This window comes from Furipterus horrens, unplaced genomic scaffold, assembly GCF_987537825.1.
Source record: "Furipterus horrens unplaced genomic scaffold, mFurHor1.1.pri manual_scaffold_6, whole genome shotgun sequence".
Taxonomy (NCBI): domain Eukaryota; kingdom Metazoa; phylum Chordata; class Mammalia; order Chiroptera; family Furipteridae; genus Furipterus; species Furipterus horrens.
The window spans coordinates 41220507-41241011 of NW_028327176.1; positions in this window are offsets into that span (position 1 = coordinate 41220507).

Consider the following 20505-nt stretch of genomic DNA (forward strand, 5'->3'; position numbering starts at 1 on the left):
ATTCAGTCAAAAGACTTACAAATGTTTCAAAATTGGCTGATAGACTAATTATAGGAGATATATTGGTTGTTATATATTTTTATAGGAACGAGCAAATAAAAACTATAGAAAAATATCATTTTTATGTGTGTGTGTTCCTCTCATACATGTACATAGACACACAACTTAATGTTAATCTATTTTGAAAAGTTTCACTAGAGAGTTCAACAAAGCTTAACAAAGTTAAACAGGATTTTAAATAAATTGTCCCAAATCATTAAGCCATAAACCTTTTCTACCCAAAATGCTATAACTTTTTACCAAGGCCAACCGCTCTGTCTCCTTCTTAGGTATTATTCCATGAGCAAGATGAACTCATGGAATTCGATTTAATTTAGCAAGTATTTGAGGAGCATCTACTGCATGCCAGGTCACTATGCCAGGGACCCAGGGTTGAACTTCACAATCACAGTACCTCGTCTTTACAAAGGCAACAGTCTAGAGCAGGAAACAGAAAACTGCAGCCCAGGAACAAAATCTAGCCCATCTCTTGCTTTGGCAAATAAAATTTTACTGGAACACAGCCACACCTAGCAATGGCTGCTTTGGCACTCCAAGACAAAACTGAGTTATTGTGACAGAATCATATGGCCTGCAATATCTAAAATATTCACTAGCTGGTCCTTTAGGGAAGCATATTTGCTGACCCCTAGTCCAGAGCAGTGGTTCCTAGACTGCTTAGGCACTGAATGGCATACATTTCAAAATATTTATAATCTTTGCACAAACACACACCCACAGAGTCACCCAAGAAATACTTACATAATAATAAAAGAGACTGTATGATTACGTTCCAAAAGGTGCAACTCAGAGTAGCTATCCTTTTCTGTCTAGAGGTTGAAGTTATAAGACATTCCTTGGAGGAAGATGGACTTAAAAGCAGAGGCAAAGTTTCACAGCCACACGGGAGCAGGGAAAGGGTTTCAGAACAAACTGATAATACCTATAAAGGAAGGAATATAGAAATCTATAGGTGTAAGGGAGAACTTTTCCTCAACCCTCTTAGGCTCCCTGACCAGGCCAGAAAATTAAAGACATATTGAAGAAGAAAAGCATACCAATTTAACAGGAGCTACCATAACTAAGTACAGACTGGAAGAAGCAGTTAAGCCTGAGCATTTTTATACTAGGTTTCATGCAGTGGAAAGTTGTAGAAAACTGTGATAGGACAAAAGAGTATGAGCTAAGGGTGGTGAACTAAGGGAAACTTAGCAAGGCCTGTCTACTGGGATTCCTCTGGCATCCCTCTCCCCCTCTGTCTTTAGAGATGAGGATGCTCCCTTCCTCTGGGTATAGCAGGGGCACGTCTCCCCAGAGGGTCTTCTGATCCACTTCAGGTCAAAGAGTCCTTTCCGCATGTGCAATTTCTCAAATTCATTCAGCTTAAGATATTTAATATGTCAGGCCACCATATTTGGGGGGTAGCATGTTGTGAACCACATCATAGGCCACAGTCAAACAGTCTCATGGAACCCAGGAAAGGAGTCGTTTTTGGTCTAAGGAAAGATCAAATGGGAAAAACAGGGAGGTGGGAGATTGTCAAGTAACAGAGTCCTTAGGAGACAGAAGAATCTTGGGTGACATGAAGACCAACTCTAGAAAAATTCTCCAATTTCATACTTTGCAATGTATATTTATATGTTATCACACAGCACCCTTTCAACAACTCCATGAATTAAAAATTATCTCCATTTTAAAGACTAGGTAACTGTAATGGACTTTCTAGAAGCTTAAGTAGTTTTCCCAAGATAATAAACCTAGCAAGTAGTCAAGCTGGAATCTTAATCCAGTCCTTAAATTTCAAGAGCAGTGTTCTTTTTACTATGTGACAACGTTAGGAGATGAAGTCAGCACCTGCTCTATCATCTTAAAAAATGCCAGCATTTGCCAGGGTTCTTCTCAGGGCTCCCCAGCCCTCAGGCTCCAGCTCTAAATAACAATGCCATCTAATCATTAGAATTTCAAAGACAAAAGCCACAGCATCTCTTTATGATCTCGGTGATAAATTAGGGCTCCTATCCTTTCTACACACACTCAAGGACTAGAAGATGTTAAGGGAAGTAAATGAAAAATCTGTATATTGCCCCAGGCAAATTTTAGTTTGTTTTGCACGATCAATTTATATTTTAGTGCCTTGGCCTTTTGCTATGGCTTAAAGGAAAAAAAGAAGGGAAGGAGGGAGGGAGGGAGAAAAACTGGAAACCCAAAGCTGGAAAAGCAGAGCCCACCGTTGGGTACTCTACCTGGTTAAAGGACCCTATGGCAGCTCCACATGGGCCATCTAAATGTAGTTTTTTAGACTGAATCTAAAAAAGAAGGATGAAGCAGGGACTTAACTCTTCCTACTCATGGAACCCTCTCTCTGAGAAGTGCCTGCCTAAGCCAAATTTGAGAGTGTAACAGAGCAGGGCCCTCCCCAAAGTCCCCAGAGCTCATGGTTTGGGAAATGGGGAAAGAAGATAGTACAGCTTTTAAGGTACTTTGCATATCTATGGCAGGTTGATAACTAGATAATAACTGTGCTGCAGCCCAGGGCAAAAGGGTAGATCATAGGCTTTATGCTGCCCACAGGTAAAGGGGCAGATGATAGGCTCTGGGTCAGCATTTAAAATAAGGTCAGACAGCCATAAAAAGAAGAGAAGCCACAGGGCCTGAAGTGGTGTAGCCAGGAGTCAGCTTTGAGGACTAGGGGAAGTCATATGGTTTGGAGAGAGTCCACCATGAGGTCTCGACTAAGAAAGAGGAGACCCACTGGGATACCTGCCTAGAGAACACAGCAGCATGGCTGATGAGGCTGGAATTGCGGTGACCTGCCTAACCAAGCATAGATTAGTCGGAGATGCCTGAAATGCTGAACTGTGACCAGGAATATGGAGCCGTGGACTCGTGTCTTTCTGAAAGACAGTACCTCTGACTGGCATATTCTGAAACTAGCCTGGTTTAGCAGGGGGAGGCAGTACTAAGTGTTTTGGGGTGTTTCAAAGGTAGTGAGACATAATGGTAGAAATCCACCATAGTTCTGAATCTGTAAACCTTTTAAATAAACCCCCTTTCCTTTTCCACCAAACTTTTGTACTGAGAGACATGCTTCTTGGTGGCGGGTAATCAGACCCCACAGCCATTCCTGAACAGCACAGACTGGGGTTCTCTAACAAGAGCAGAACTCTGCTAGATTTCTGTCTCCTTACTGAGCCCAGACCCACAACTGCACAAGCTCACTCACACACCTCTCCCAAAGGTTCCAAATCACAGGTAAGAAGGAGCACCTAAGAGGCAGGAATCTGGGTTCTAGCTAAATCCATACTTGCTGAGAAAGTCCAAAGTCTTTCAAAGTCAGAAGAGGGGTGCTGTGGGACCTGGAGAGTATTGTGCTAAGTGAAATAAGCCAGTCAGAGAAAGACAAATACGATATGATCTCATCCATGTGTAGAATCTAATAAACAAAATAAACTGATGAACAAAATAGAGACGGGCATGGATACATGGAAGAGAGTGATGGCTATCAGAGAGAGGGGAGGTTGGGGGGCTGGATGAAACACGGTAAAGGGATTAAGGGAAAAAACAACAAATATATACAGACAACAGTGTGGTGACAGCCAGAAGGAAGCAGAGTTGGAGGGTAGGTGGAGGTGATCACAGGTGGGGGAAACAGAGACGGACAAAAACTTTGCTTGGGGTGATGCGCACATGATGCAGTATGCAGATGATGTTTTATTGAGTGGTACAGTGAAACCTGTATGGTTTTGTGAAACAATGTCACCCCAATAAAGTCAATATAAAGAAGAAAAGAAAGAAAAAGAAAACAAAGGTTCTGTGACTGAGGTTTTAAGTTAGGAAATGAGAGGAAAACTGAGAGTCACTCGTCCAAGTGGACTATAGACATCGGAAACCTACCCACATTTCAAGCGGCAGTAAAAATGCCACCTCCTATAGGACAATCTCCCCTCTCTCATCATTAATCCTGCCATGACTTCTAACCTGTCATGTATCAGTCATGTACTTAAGGGTGTCACAAACTTGTGGCATAGTGGCAGAGGCGCAGGAAGGCAGGGCTGGCATTTAGATACTCTGTATTTTCTCTAGGATTCCACAGCCAGGGTCAGTAAATTAAGGACTACATGCCTGTTTGTAAGACCCACAACCTAAGAATGTTGATCACAGTTTTAAGTGGTTGAAAAGAATCAAAATAAGAATAATATATTGTGACCTGTGAAAATGGCATGAAATTCAAATTTTGGCATCCATAAATTTTATTGGAACACAGACATGCCCATTTTTTAATGTATTGTCTATGGCTGCTTTCACAGTACAACTCCGAGTTGAGTAGTTGTGACAGAGACCTATGGCCCCCAAAGCCCAAAATATTAACTACCCTACCTTTTACAGGAAAAGTTTGCTGATTCCCGGTCTACAACATAGTAAGAACTCTCAACAAATGTTTAGAGTACAGGGAAAAGAACAGGGTATGAGGCAAGGAAGGAGAAAGAGAGGAAGGAACCATAGAAAGAGAAAGAGAGAAGGAGGGAGGGAGGAGGGCTGAGAAGGAGAGGAAAATAACAGATATAAGAATGGAAAGTAAGACTAAGGAAAGGAAGTAAAGACAGTCAAGGAATTCATTTAAGGGCATATAAGGGTGAAGCGGTCAGTCATTCAGGTTCACAAACCATTGGGAGGGAGAATAAGTATTTATGTTCCCAAATTCAGAAGCTCTCCTTGTTAACTGACTCAACACGGGTGCAATCCAAGAAAGAATACCAAGAGGACAGTTACCAAGATAAACTATATTCTGGGCAACAAAACAAATCCAGTAACTTTAAAAGCATTCAAGTAATTTGTAAAGTCATGTGGGCCTAAAATTTCTTTGTAGAAAACTTTTAATTACAAATTAAATTCCTTTAATTGATATATTTTTATAATTCTAATAAATTATATTTTTCCTTGAAATTTATACACTTCATCAAAAGTTCAGAATTTTTGGCATAAAATGTTTTTTTCTGATTTTCTCTTGATAATTCTTTTAATGTCTACAGTATCTATTCTAAATTCCTTGTTCACTCCTGATATTGGTAATTTGTGTCTTCCTGTTCTTTTTCTTGATCAGTCTGACTCATGGTTTTATCAGTTTTCAATCTTTCAAGGAATTAATCTTTGGCTTTATTAAATTTCTCTATTTTATATTTGCATTCCATTGTATTAATGATTTGGCCTTACCTTATTGTTTCCTTCCTTCTCCTTTTTAGGTTTTAATTTGCTAGTTTTCTCTGACTTCCTGAAAACGATATTCAGGGTACTGATTTTCAGCCTTTTTCTTTTCCTATATGCATCTGCTGTTGTATACTGCTCCCTAAACAGAATTTTAGCTGTATCACAAAAATTTTGAAATGTGATATTTTGCTTATCATGCAGTTCAAAATATTTTTCAAATTTTCATTGTCATTATTCCTTTAACAATGTCTTAAGAAATATTGTATACATTGCTTAATTTTCAATCACTTGGGGATTATCAAGTTTTTATTATGAATTTCACACAATGATCCAAGAATAAATTATGTATTTCAATCCTTTAAGAATTTGCTGGGACTTGTTTTATGGGCCAGTATATGGTCACTTTTGTTATATGTTCTCTGTGGTTTTAAAAGTAAGTTGTTGGAGATGGATGGTAGTGATGGCACAACAACATAAATTTATTTAATGCCATTGATTCATACATGTAAAGTTATTAAAATGGTAAACTTTATATTTTGTATATTTTACAATAAAAAGTAAGTTTTTGGTTACAGTGTTCTCTGTGTCAATTAAGTCAATTTGGTAAACACTGCTGTTTAGGGGTTCTATATCTTTATTAACTTTTTGTCTATATGTTCCATCAGTTACTGAGGGAAGTGTAGTACATTTTCCTACTGTGATTATGAACTTCTCTATTTCTCCACCGGATCTCCTTTGGACTGTTTTATACATTTTGGGATTGTTTTCTACTTGGGGGGCTATCTACCAGGTGGCTATAAATTTGCACCTGTTACATCTTCCTGCAAATTGGTCCTTTTGCCATTATGATATGCCTGTTTTCATCTATAGTAAAATTCTGTCTTAAATGCCTCCTTTAATATTAATATAGCTATATCAGATTTCTTTGAGTAGGTGTTTTCTTATCCTACTGAAAGAAGGGTTGCTCTTTCAATCCTTCTGTATTCATATGTTATGTCTATAAGAAAAATACAGGTGTGTTTGTTTTTTAGTCTGACAACTTACATTTTTAAATTGATACATTTGGTCTGCATACATTTAGTGAAATTACTGATATACCTGAGTTTAGATCTGTTGTCTTCCTACTTCCCCCTTCCTACAGCTGTTGTGTTTTCATGTGGTTTTTTTTTTAATCATTTCGTGATTCCTTTTGGATTGAATGAGTATATTTATTTATTCCATACTCCTTCTACTATTATTCTTTAGTGTAAGTGTATATATTTTATTTAGAAGCTACCTAGAGATTTTTTTAAAAATTCATGACCTATCAAAGTCTAATATAAATTCAGACTTTCACTTGTTCCTTGACAATTCAAGTGCCCCAAGACACTTTCATTCCCTTAATTCTCCCCCTACTTGTATACCATTGGTATAATGCATTTTAATTCCATATATTTATTCTTTCCACATGGCATTATTATTTTGTAATTAGTATTTATATGTATCCTCACACATACTCTTATCATTCCTCCTATCTTCAATCTGAAATCACTGGAGAATACTTCCTTTAGTATAGATCTTCCGGTGACACATCCTCTCAATCTTTTTGCTTATAAGATATCTTTTCTTCTGTACAATTTTTAAAAGAAAATTATCACTGGGTATAGAATTCCAAGTTGCTGCTTTTTTAATGCTTTTAATATAAAATTAATTAAGTGCTAGCTTCCATTATCGTTGTTTAAAAGTCCATTGTTAATCATGTTGCTCTTTTCTCTCTGGCTACTCTTAAGATTTTCTCATTGTCTTTTGTTTTCAGCAGTTTAATATTACATGCAAGTTTATTGTTTTTATCCTACTTTGGGCTAAGAGTGCTTCTTTAACATGTGACATCTTTGAATAGTTTTGGAAACTCTTAGCCATCGTCTCTTAGAAAACTGCTATTACCCAATGCTTTCTCTCCTATTCTGCTGGGCTTCCAATTATATATGGTAGGCCTTTTTTCTCTATCCCTTGTTATTTTTCTCTCTTTTTCTCATTTCATTCTTTACACCCAAATATTTATTTGGAATATATTCTTTTGACCTATATTACAGTTTACTTGTTCTGTCTTCAGCTGTGTCTATCCATTTGTCAATGTTAATCCATCCATTGAGTTCTTAATTTCCATTGTATTTAAGTTCTAGAATATTTATTTGAGTGTTTAGTTTATACCCCAAATTTTCAATCTTTCCTTGAACATATCAACATATCATGATTATTTGATGATTGATGTCTGAAATCCCATTATCTGGATTCCCTCTGGTCTGTTTATATCTCATTTCTCTTAACTTTTTATTACATTATTTATATGATTGGTTATTTTTACTTGAGTGCAGAGCATTGTATATAGAAAATTATTGTAGTAATTTCAGGATTAGGAGTATAAAGTTGTCCTCCAGAGAGGATTTAAATTTTCTTCAGAAAGATGGCTAAAAGCATTGGCATCCCAGGTCACCTTATTCCAAAAGGAGACTGAGATGACTTGAAGCTGGGCTTCAGTCCCAGCAAACAAGTATAAAACCAGTTTAATCTTACTCCAACTGAAAGGCTAATGTTTTTCAGGAGTTCTTATTCCTTTGCAGTCCCTGAGCTCCAACATTTCCCCTAGCTTTGTGAGACCGTGAAGAGTTAGGCCCAGCTTCACAATCTCCAGGTAACCTCTTCCATGATTCCAGCAGCTGCCATTGCCACTTGGTAAGATTACTCCAAACACTGGGCTTACCTATCTAGGTTTCATTACTCTCTAGATGCTGGCCTTGATAGTTTGTACTGTCTTATTAACTCTACTATGCCTTTCAACAAATGTCTTTCACATTTTTTTTCCAGCTTTTCTAGTTGGTCTCAGTGAGATGGTTTTCAAAATTACTCAGTCCTCCTTTAAAAAAGCAAAACTCTTGACAGGAAATGTTTTTAGTTTCCCTCACCCCACCCAAGCATTTTGTGCCATTCCTATGTATTTCTAATCCCTCCACCACCCATCCTTCAACAAAGTCAAAATTCAAGCCTAAAATAAAAAGTCAAGAGTTTAAAAATTAACAATAATCTCTACTTTTGTCAGCAGCTTCACATATTGTTTAATCTCATCTAAATTTTTCTAATGTACCATATTCTAGGCATGATGATCCTGAGCCTCTAAGAATAAAATTAAACTTCCAAAGCATGGCCCAAATTTGGACCCAAGTCTCTCTAACTTCATGTTCAGACCCAATTTCACTAAATAACAGAAGCTCCTAAAGGGATCATGACTGCCTAGATAGAATATAGTGAGGAGGTAGAAACAAAGCTTCTTATTAAGAATCAAGAACAGGAAACCCATGAAAGCAGCTATCTAGCAGAACACATGAGCATTTGTTAAAGCAATAAATACAAAAGAAGCAGAGAGCATTAGCCAGCCAAAACAGAATTGTCTTTGCTGCACCTGGCTAAATAGATTCAAGGCCTTCCTGCTGAACCATTTCATCAATGGGACCATGTGAATCTCTAAAAATCTTCCTTTTCTTAGGAATTTAGGTCCTGGTACAGGATGAATTAATCTTAGAGGTAAATCATGGAGAACCTTGATCTTGTGATATTAAGATCCTTTTAATGATCTGGCCTCTTTGCTTAAACAAGATCACCTATTCCCAAAACTCCTTATAAACTCAGTTCCTACTATTATACATATCAGACACTATGAGAGGAATACAATACAGACCAAGATAGACAAAGCCCCCATTCTCACGGAGTTTACAATTTAGTGGAGAGAATACATTTTACAAGTCATCACGTAAGTGCATACATGATGGTGAATGTTCAAAAACCAGCTCCCATGGGGTTGGGGGAGTGAGCTCTGATTCATAGCGTTTGACAGTTTCTTTAGTATACAACTCCAATCATGACTGATTTCAGGCTATCAAGATGCTCTCACTGAACATAAAAAGAGATATACACAATCAGCTCTCAAAAGAAAGGCTCAAGAGAAACTTCTGCCCCTCCCTTGACTACCTGAAAGAACTTGAATTAGGGTCCTTGCCCGTAATGGGAGAGTATCAGAGAAAACTTCTTTTTATCTATCTCTAGGGCAAGGCAAACTTCTATTTCCTAAATATCTTATCTTCTTATCATTCTGCAATGATACTTTGAAGCCCCCCAAGGCACCCTGCCTCATCCCTAACTCATGATGTCTTATATACCTGAACTCCCTTTCTATCTCTGAACCTTTCGTGCATATGGGGACTCTCTTTCATGTATGTGGGGTTCCTATATATATGTATTAATTTTTTTTTTCTTACTTAAAAAAAAACCTACAAACCCACTCCAGTGCACAGCTGACCACAATAAATGGAAATGAGACATGGTCTGAAGCAATGAAACCCCATTCTATAAGGTATAAAACAAAAGAACCGTACTCAGTCTACATGGTTACAACAGGCATCTTTGGATAAGTGATGTTTTGCTGAGATCTGAAGGATGAGTTCATGTTAACCAGGTAAAGGGTGAGCAAGGAGAATCAACCTGTGTAAAGCACCCACACAATGGAGCACCGCCCACATTCTACCATTAGGGGCCAAAAATGGCCAGCATCTGGTGAGGAGTTGGGAGGTCTGTCTCTATGCGAGCCTATTCTGCTGTTTCCTGACAGCTCAATTCCCCACTAGCAAAAGCTGGAGAATGCTCAAAGCCCCAGAAAGAAAGAAAGAAAGAAAAGAAAAGAAAAGAAAGAAAGAAAAGAAAGAAAGAAAGAAAGAAAGAAAGAAAGAAAGAAAGAAAGAAAGAAAGAAAGAGAGAGAGAGAGAGAGAGAGAGAGAGAGAGAGAGAGAGAGAGAGAGAGAGAGAGAGAGAGAGAGAGAGAGAGAGAGAGAGAGAAAGAAAGAAAGAAAGAAAGAAAGAAAGAAAGAAAGAAAGAAAGAAAAAAGCACTTGAAAGCACATGGGAGAACATTCTCCATGTGATGGGAGCATAATCTTGGGACCATCTGCCTCCTTCACCAACATTTGCATCAAGTTGACTCAAGGCACTGAACAAGAATCTGGATTTCAAGGGCGTGGCATCTTTGCTCGGCTAGTCTCAGCCAATGACACAGTTTCTCTCTGAAGTTTGAGATATATTTCCTTATTAAACTTTTAAAAATGAGAAAAATGTTACAAATGGAAGAGAAAGGGAGAGACGAGAACAGAAAATGATTGCACATTGAAATAAATGTGCTACTTGAGAAAATTGTAAGTGCCTAAAAACAGGAGTTTATAATGAAGGTGCCTTCTCAAGCATAGCTATAGCATCACTATTCTGATGCGAAAATACAATAAACTATCCTATTAAATCTAAGGAGTTAGATTTAATAAGATGGGTGGTATATTAAATAAACGCCAACTGATTATTAAAGATCTTTTTATTGAGGATTTACAACTATGTCATCAAATAACTGAGCAGCATTCAGGTATAATAAGGCCCATATGAGAAACTTAATTTAAAGTAGTGCAAAGAACCAAAAACACTATTACAAACAGACCATGAAAAACTCAGAAAATAGATAAGTTAAGAGGCAAAAAACATCCCATCAATTTATTGTCAATAGTGGGGACTGAGGCAATGAGGGAGGACAAAATATCATTTACATATGAGTTAACTAAATAGCTATCCAAAAGCACTATAGCATGACAGAATGGCACGTAGGTGGATGTGCCTTCCCCTAGGAGTTGAATGTTCCTCCCTTTTATTCCTTTGAAAAAATAATTATTTTAAAAATGTGAATTTTCTGTAGTAAAGAAATCTTTGCGTTTCTTAGAAAATTGTTCTGTCTTCCAAAGTGAAAGGAAGTGAGCTTTAAGAGCAAAAGGGTCTTTGTGTCTCTGCCCCTAGATTTAGAATGTTGCTTGAGGGGATTGGAGGGAGGAAGAGACAAAGAAACAGAGAGGGAGGTCTGAGGAGGGAGGGAACAAGAAGGAGAAGGAAGAGGGGGAGGAGGGAAGAGAGATGAAGAGGAGGGGGAGAAGGGGAGGCTTATCTCACATACACAATGGAATATCAAACAAGCTATTTCAAAAGTGTAGGCTTTATCAATCTCCTCACAAGTCAAATTGAAGGGTTAATCTATGAAACCTCTAAATTCCCTTTGAGTTCTATACTCCTTTGTTCTATTCTCAAGTCTAGTTCTTGGGTCCTTTGGTAAATTCCTTGGAATGGAAGGAAAACCTTGCAAAGTAATAAAATTTTTCTAGGCGTATGAGGGAGGGACTATGACCCAGAGATAAAACAAGGAAAAAGCTTCCAGAGTAATACTTTTACCATCTCAGTTTATGTGGTCCTTCCTGATTTTTGAAGCATCCTCACAGCTTTACCCCTCTCCTTCCAGCCTCCTTGTTTGGTGAGCAAAGAAAATATTATTTCCATCAGAGGAGGCAACTGAGCTCAGGACTTACACAGTGCCTTGCCCATAAGTGGACCAGTCACAGGTAAGGGCTAGACCTCTCCACACCTTAGTACCAGCCTGGTGGGCTGGTGGGGTAGGTACCTCACATGCATGTGCAGGATGTTCCAAGACACATGGCTTGGGCAAGGCAGATGAGTACACAGCTTTGCCACTGGGCCATCGCTTCCCTTTAGCCCACAGTAGGCATAGAGGACACTACAGAGAGTAAGCAAAAAGGGACCAGAAAATTTCACTACTGACAAATGATTCCACTTATAGTCCAGCTTTCAAACACCTGTCCTTAGTCACCTAATTTGTCCCCTCCAAAAAAGAAAATACGTAGCCTTTACATCTTGAGTATTTAAGGTTTTGGGTTAAGACACACGGATGTCCCTCAAAAATCTAATCTCCCTCTGGACTTGTCAACGACCTCACCCCCACCCCTCCCCACCAGTTGCCACCCAGGAGCAATATAGCTACTTTCTTTTCCTCCCAAAAGGCTTCAGTGAAAAAAAAAAGAAATTATCTTTAAAGTATACAAAGCAATTCCCCAGCTAAAGTAGGGAAAATCTCATCTAAGCTATGAACAAAAGGGGTAGCAGAAAACTACCAAAAAAAAAAAAAAAAAATCAAGTAAGAGAAAATGTGTATTTCTGTCTCTCTCCATCTCTCCTGTATTTCACTGGCCAGCATTGTAGTGGTTCTCTATTGTAGAGGGACATCCGTCAGCACTAATCAATACACCTGGTGTTAGTCATGGATGATAAATTTGAAAGGGATTATAACTGTAAACAATGATCAATAGAGACTTGCTGGAGGAGACAGAGAGGAAAAACCACCTTAAAGCGTTACACGGTTAATAAAGTAAGGAGGGTGGGTCAGTCTTAAACAAAATTCCAAGAGATCTACAAAGTTCTAGTACCTTCTCTGATGGGCGACAGGATGGAAGGGGAGGCGGATAAATAATCTTCCCCCAGACCTTTTCACAAGGCAATTGCTACTAAAAGGGTGCGTTATTAATTTGCAGTGTGTTTGTTGATCCTTTTGCTTGGAAGGCACATTCTCCATTAGCATTTGGTTGAAGATTTGTTTCTGGATCCAAGCTGGCATCATTCAAAGCCCCCAGAATGCAGCTTGCCCTTTCCCTGCCCTCCCACCTTCTTCCCTCCCTCCAGTCTCTTCTCTTCTCCACTCCTTTGATTTCACCCCTGGCACATGACTGAGCAGTGCATTCACAAGCTTGACATCCCTCTCTGCAAACAAATATATCCTGAGTCCAAGCAAAAAGGGGAAAAAAATGCAGGGAGCCTCTGCTGCTCACCCATAGATGAATGGAACTATCCGTCTTGTCACCCAGGGGTCGGAGCCAGAGGTTACTCCAAGTCTATACCTTAGCTTCTCTGCTGACGTTTGCAAGCAACTTCCTTAAAAATAAAACGAAATAAAGGGTGGGGGGAGAAAGAAGGCTGCCACATCAAGACCTCAGCCGGTCCCTCTAGAACCCTTCCCAGATTGTGTCTTCTCACCACCTTTGGGGTCACAGCTCCAGGCCTGACATATAAATTTTTTTCCCGCTGACCTTTTAGTGTCCTTTCTGCCAGAGTGTGTAAACCATAAGCTGATATATGAAGGCAATTTTTACTGGTGCCACTTGTATCTGAGTGATTGCACACACTTTACGTTTCTGGCCTGCCACCCCTTCCACCTTTCGAAGATCTCTCTATTTTCTTTTAAGGGAACTGCAACAAAGGTGAAAGCAAGTTTAACTGCTTCAAGACTTTGATGGCCAGAAGCACCTGTTTGCAGGATTCATAACTGACCAGGGCCCACCTTCAAAGCTGGAATTTGCTTTGCTGTTCTAGGGATCAGTGGGGCAGAAATAATGGGCTAGCAAGGTTCAAGTGGCACTTCTCCCTGCCATCCCCCAACCACAACTAAAGCTGACAGACATCAAAGCTCCAAGCCTTGCTGAAGACTCAGGGGACAAAGAGTCATTGTTTCCATAAATTTTAGGAGCCTGGGCCCATGGGGACTTCCTTGGTCAGAGTTCAGGGTGTAAGGAGGTGTGGGTGAAGGAGCAAGTAGATAAAAAGCTAGAGAAGATACCTAGCTGGCAGAATCCCAGAATCCCATATGCTACCACCCTGCCATTGTCCTGTCACCCCTTCAAAAGCCAGTGCTGCTGTTCCCCTTCAGCGTACCCACAGGTTCAGTCCTGCTATGCTCTGAGACACACCTGGGCCTTGGAAGAGTGACTATAAGAAGCCACAGAGGAGGCAGTGGTTGCTCTTCTTATTCCAAGCTGGGATGAAAGGTAGAGAAGAAGTGTACCACCTACCATCATTACCACCACGATAATGCATGTAATAGTGCCTATAGTACCTCACAGGGGGTCAGATCTCAAAGCCTAAAGCAAGAGGGCCCTGTTGGATGATATGAAATGCATGCTGAAGGAGGAAGTATAAAAGAGTTGGACTGAATTTGATGAAGCTCAATCTCAACTGGTCTACTAATGTCCTCTCTGTAGGAGCAGCAGTGAGGAATGAAACTTGCAACGGTAATGTGGCTCTTAAGGGCCTCCTACTCATCATGCCATATTGCCCTTCCATCGCCATCCTGGGGAATCAGGGTTCAATTTCATTAGGCAGCCCAGTGGGTCCCTTTTACTGGAGTATGACTCAATAAGAATATCCTTCTCACCTTAAGTAAGACCCATGGTCACTCAACTACTAGACCCCAATTATCCCAAGAAACTGTTAGGATCTAGGCAGCCAGTGAGGATGACTCTTAAAAGACCCACCCTCACCTTAAAGTCATTCCTTGCCAGTGTACCTTAACCATTTGTAGGAGATAACCGTAATTTACTACTAATAATAAAGTTCTAAGATTTAAAGACTTATAAAAACATATTTAAACAGATTCTAGTTGACTTACTCACTCAATGTATTTAAATCTGAGTGAGAAAGAAAGCAAAGATACATAGCCAGTGGTTGGAAATTGCCGAATCTGAAGACCATCTGATCTCTGTCATTGCTTGTAGGAGAAGAGGACTACTGGTACACCATGGAGCACTGTGGCAATCATAAATTATGGCAAGCCTGTACCTCACCCACATCATTCTTGGGGTGGTGTTCAAAATTTGGACATATGTTTGTGAGTGTTTTGAGTATGTAAACATCATCTACCATTGGTGCAGCAGCTGAGAAAAGGATGAGAGATTATGGATCCACAGTTGATCAAACAGCACAGGATAAAATGTGGGGTGGAGGGAGGATGCAGGTATATAGTCAGTAGGTATATATCCCATGCACTACCTCGAGCTGTATGCAACGAGGAACACCGTAACAGACACTGCTCTTAACGCCATCCCAGACCTACCAGTCATGGAGGAGCTAGACACCCCACCTACTGCGGCAGAGCTCAGCAAAGCCATCGACCGCCTCGCTTGCGGGAAAGCACCAGGAAGCGACGGAATCCCTCCAGAAATCCTAAAGAGCAGGAAACCAGTCCTGCTACAGCCGCTCCACCATCTACTCTGTCTCTGCTGGAAGGAGGGTTACATCCCTCAGGATATGAGAGACGCCAACATTATCACCATGTACAAGAACAAAGGAGACCGCAGCGACTGCAACAACTACCGGGGCATCTCTCTCCTCAGCGTCGTCGGCAAAGTATTCGCCCGGGTCGCTCTTGCCCGCCTGCAGACCCTTGCTTCCCGCGTCTACCCAGAGTCCCAGTGTGGCTTCAGAGCTGGCCGATCAACAGTGGACATGATCTTCTCCCTACGCCAGCTGCAGAAGTGTCACGAGCAGCATAAACCACTCTACCTCGCCTTTATCGACCTCACGAAGGCGTTTGATCTGGTCAGTCGAAGCGGACTCTTCAGCTTGCTACGGAAGATTGGCTGTCCACCACATCTGCTTGCTGTGGTCATGTCCTTTCACGACAACATGCACAGCACGGTGTCCTACAACGGCGCAACCTCTGAGGCCTTCCCAGTCAGCAGCGGAGTAAAGCAGGGCTGCGTCCTTGCGCCTACGCTGTTCGGAATCTTCTTCTCCATGCTCCTCCAATACGCCTTTAAGGACTGCAGCGAGGGTGTCTTCATTCACACCAGATCCGATGGCAAGCTCTACAACCTGGCCCGTCTACGAGCCAAGACCAAAGTCAAAGAGGTGCTCATCCGTGAGATGCTCTTCGCCGACGACGTAGCCTTGACATCACACTCCGAAGAGGGACTCCAGCAGCTAGTCACTTGCCTTTCCCACGCATGCAAGGAGTTCGGACTAGCCATCAGCCTGACGAAGACAAACGTTATGGCTCAAGGCACGGGGACTCCCCCATGCATCACCATCGATGGATACACCCTGGAGGTTGTCAACGACTTCACTTACCTCGGGTCCACCATCTCGAGCTCTCTGTCAGTCGACTTGGAGGTCAACCGGAGAATCGCCAGGGCAGCCACAGTTATGGCCAAACTGAACCGGCGAGCGTGGAACAATTCCAGCCTCACTGAGAAAACCAGACTGTGCATCTACCAAGCCTGCATACTCAGCACTCTCCTCTATGGCAGCGAGATATGGACCACCTACACAAGGCACGAAAGGAAACTCAACAGCTTCCACATGAGGTGCCTGCGACGCGTCCTGCATGTCGCCTGGCAGGATAAGGTCCCCAACACCGAGGTGCTGAAGCGAGCCAACATGAGCAGTTTGCATGCAGTTCTTAGTGAGAGACGCCTCAGGTGGCTCGGCCATGTCAAAAGAATGGATGCAGGCCGTATTCCCAAAGACCTCCTCTACGGCGAGTTAGCAGAAGGTCAGAGGATGACAGGGCGCCCAAAACTGCGGTTCAAAGACATCTGCAAAAAGGACATGACACAATGCTCCATCAATCTCAACACATGGGAAGTTCAAGCAGACGACCGCCTAGCCTGGAGGCTCGCGGTCAGGCAAGGTACATCACGCGCAGAGGCTGCGCGCAACGAGGAGGCGGTCCAGAAAAGATCGAGGCGGAAGCAGCGTCAACAGCAGCAACAACGGCCATCTGCCTTCACCTGTAACAAGTGCGGCAGGGATTGTCACTCCCGAGTCGGACTGCACAGCCATTCTCGGCGGTGCAGATAGACTCTCAAGAAGCTACGCCATCGTCTCTCGAGATGGACGGCTGCCGACGACGACGACGATATATCCCATGACAGACCTTGGGGAGGGGAGAGTAGTTCATATAACACAGCATAGGGCCATGTTGTTGGGGACCACAGAGCTGGAAAGCTAAGGAAGTGGTTACAGAAAAGAAGTACTGGGAGCTGTAGCTTCCTCCTGCTTCCAAGCTGAAACACCATCTGAAGTGAGGATCCTGGCTCCAAGGGCTGATGAGGACGTGGGCAGTGGCAGGTATGTTTGCCAAGCTTTGAGAACTCTAGGACAGTGGAGGTGACGCTGAGGGCTCCAGCCTGAGCAACTTCCTCTTCAACAAGTGGTGACACGACTTTAAGAGGCACTCCAGAGGGGACCCCAGGGAAAATGCAATGGTGGCAGCCCCAGGCATAATCTTCAGGCATAATTTGAGTATGAACAGAAAGGACTAGCCCTGTCTGAACCCTGGCTGGAGACCTTGGGAACACCCGTGGTGGGCAGCTTTGGGATCAGCCAAGCAGAGGTCCAAGGAACAAAAGTCCTTTGTGCCAACTACAGGGCTGGGTCAGCTAGAAATCAGTGCTAAAGAAACAGGAGTGTACTGTTCACCTCAATCAATGCTCAATTTTCATTAAGCATCTCAACCAGTCATTGTTCCAAAAAACTTATATATATATATATATATTACCTCAGTTAAATGTACAAACAACATTGTGGTATGTTTACAACACTTTACATATGAGTAAATTGAGGCTCAGAGAGCCTAAGTGACTTATCTAGTAAGTGCCAGAGCCCAGACTCCAAAACCAATGATCTTTTCTCCACCACATGCCATTTTCCAGGCATAATTAGCCCTTCTCAAACAGAATGGATGGGACTCAGAGATTGGAAGGGGAAAAAGATGTACTATCCCCTTCAATCCTGGACCCAAACAACTTTAGGACTATCAATAAGGCTATACTGTTTGCAGAGTGGCCAAGAGCAAAGGTCAAGCAAGACTGAGAAAGGTCAAGCCCTGGCTGCTGTGGCTCAGTGGATTGAGCATGGGCTGCAAACCAAAGGGCTGCCAGTTTGATTCCCAATCAAGGTACATGTCTGGATTGCAGGCCAGCTCACCAGTTAGGGGTGCATGAGAGTCAACCATACACTGATGTTTCTCTCCCTCTCTTTATCCCTCCTTTCTCCTCTCTAAACATAAATAAATAAATAATCTAAAGAAAAAGATTGAGGAAGGTCAAGAAACTGGAAAAAAAAATGGATTAATGGGCAAAGTTGTGCCAAAATTCATTGAAGACACAGCTGTGGCTCATTTTTGTCATTCACATCTCCCAACCCTCTCAAAGTGATGGTTTTATGCTGAGAGTTCTTCCTGGCCCAACTCCTCATTTAGCAGAAGAAGGATGGAGGAAGGATGAAGAAGAAACTTCTCAGAGAAGGGATATCCTCAAGAGAAATTCAGAGAAAAGGCCAGTTCACAGTGGCACAAGAGAAGGTACTCCATCCCATAACTTCTTGAGGTAGGTGAGGGTGTTGAGGACTCAGAGGCTTGCTATGAGTGCTTTTCACAATTTGAGTGAAAAGAAGAGTGATGTCAAAACAAGGGTTTAAAAGCCCCTTATCCCAGAAGCAAAAACTTCCCTTACTCACCACTCAGGAGGGATGATTCACCAAAGATCTCTTATTGCAAAAGTCAGTTCATTCATACATTCACTTATTTGCTTACAAAATATTTATTGAGTCCCTGCTTTATGAAGGACACCATGCCAGAGCTAGAACAAATGTGGTCCTCAACCCAGGGAACTGACCATCTCACAGGGCAGTTAAGACACTGGGTACATAACTACACAGGGAGATGTGAAAGGAGAAATAAATGATGCGATGAGAGCTTATGATACGGAATTATAACTGAGTCAGAGGGAGGGAGAAGACTCCCTGTTGAGTGAATGGAGAGCTGAGAATGAGGAGGAGTTATCTAGGTGAATGGGGGTTGGGAGAGAATTCCATGTAGAGAAATCAGCATATGCAAAATCCCAGCATGGCAAGAAAGCTGGTGTAGCTGAGGGCAGAGAGAGAAGGAGATATAAGAAGAGGCTGGAGACACACACAGAACTCTGACCATGGACTATGTTAAAGTTGGAGGTCTTCACCTGAAAACCCCTAGGAAGCCATTAAGATGTTTTCAGCTGGAAGAAAAACTGGCATAATTCAGAACTGTGGCTCAAAAACATCATTCTGGTGTCTGTGTAATGAATGAATTTGGATGAGACCAGAATGAAAGATCCAGTAAGGAAGTTGTTGCCAGTTCTGATGAGATTTTGGCAGTTTGGACCAGAGTATTAGGGTGAAAACAGAGTCCAGCAATCTGACTCAGGTCATTGGGGAGGTAATTCAACTGATCTAAGTGATGGGCTGATTAAGGGAGATGAAGAAGGTGGAGATAACAAGGATAATTTGAAGCTTTCTGGCCTTGTGAGCAAAACGTTTCAGTATAAAATTCTTCTGTCACAGGTACATGAATTCTTTTGGGAAGAAAGCACCACTGTTACCAGAGAAAAAAAGAAGAAACAAAGAAATGAAAGAATATCCTGGAGACCTATAAAGCCACACCTTCTCAAGGATGGTCAAAAGATCGATAAATCCATGTACTGCCTCTCCCCTCTCCCTTTCCCCTACCCCCTGTATCACTGATGCAATCAGGATGCTTGGTGATGGGTGAAGGGAGGTGGGATCTGAAGACCAGCTCCACCAAGAGTGATAAGTTCGCCCTTCAACAAGTCTCAGGACCTCTCTGGTCCTCATCTTGAGGAATGTGAACTAATTCAAGATTTTAAGCACTTCTCAGAAACCTAGTTTCCTAGAGCATATACATGGCTACTTGGGTTTACACCCCAATATGTACCTCCCTCCACTTCATTCCATCCCAAACTACCAAATCCTTATTTCTCTTTTTAGTGTGTTTACCTCTTGAGCACTTGAAGAAGCAGTATCTTAACTTTGAGGAGAAAAAAAGGTTACCCCAGAAAAAGAAAGGTTTGAAAATCACTAAAATACAAATTTCAAAGACAGGGCTCAGATCTCTGAATAGAATAGAGATTCTATTTTCTGAGTCCGACATGGAAAGGAGAGTAAACTTCTGGGAGGAGAATCTCCTAGATACTGGCTCTCTACCACAGAGGTGAAAAAGACAACCTCCAAGTTCAAAGCAGCTGTCACAGCATCATTGCCCTCAGAGAAAGACTCCCTGCTCTCTCTGCTTTCCATGACCTTCTAGAAGCCACTAGACCTCACTCTTCTGGTCCCCTCTATGCCCTCAAAAGGCCCATGGGAGACAAAGGAGAAATAGTCAAGATGAGCTAAAGTCTTGCTCTGCTCCTCCCTCCTGTGGCCCACTGTCCTGTCTCCCCAGTCTGGCCAGTTCTTAGGAGAAAAGCTTCATTACTGAGAGCAGCCAGAAGCTCAGAGTAGCTCTTGATTGATGCTGTCAGTTAGATAAAGAGCTCTTGTGGCAGAAGCTGTCTTTTCTTCATTAACTTTGAAAACATGCCCAGGAGCTAGTCTGTGACCTGCTTATCAATAAATGGAAATATACTGATAGACCCAAATTCACACCAGGCTTTGATTGAGAAAGGACGGATACCTTGTCAGGATCCATCTCAAATAAGAATTCCTAAGATCCCGCATTTTCACTCAGGCATTGGCATGAGGCTCCCTTCAAGC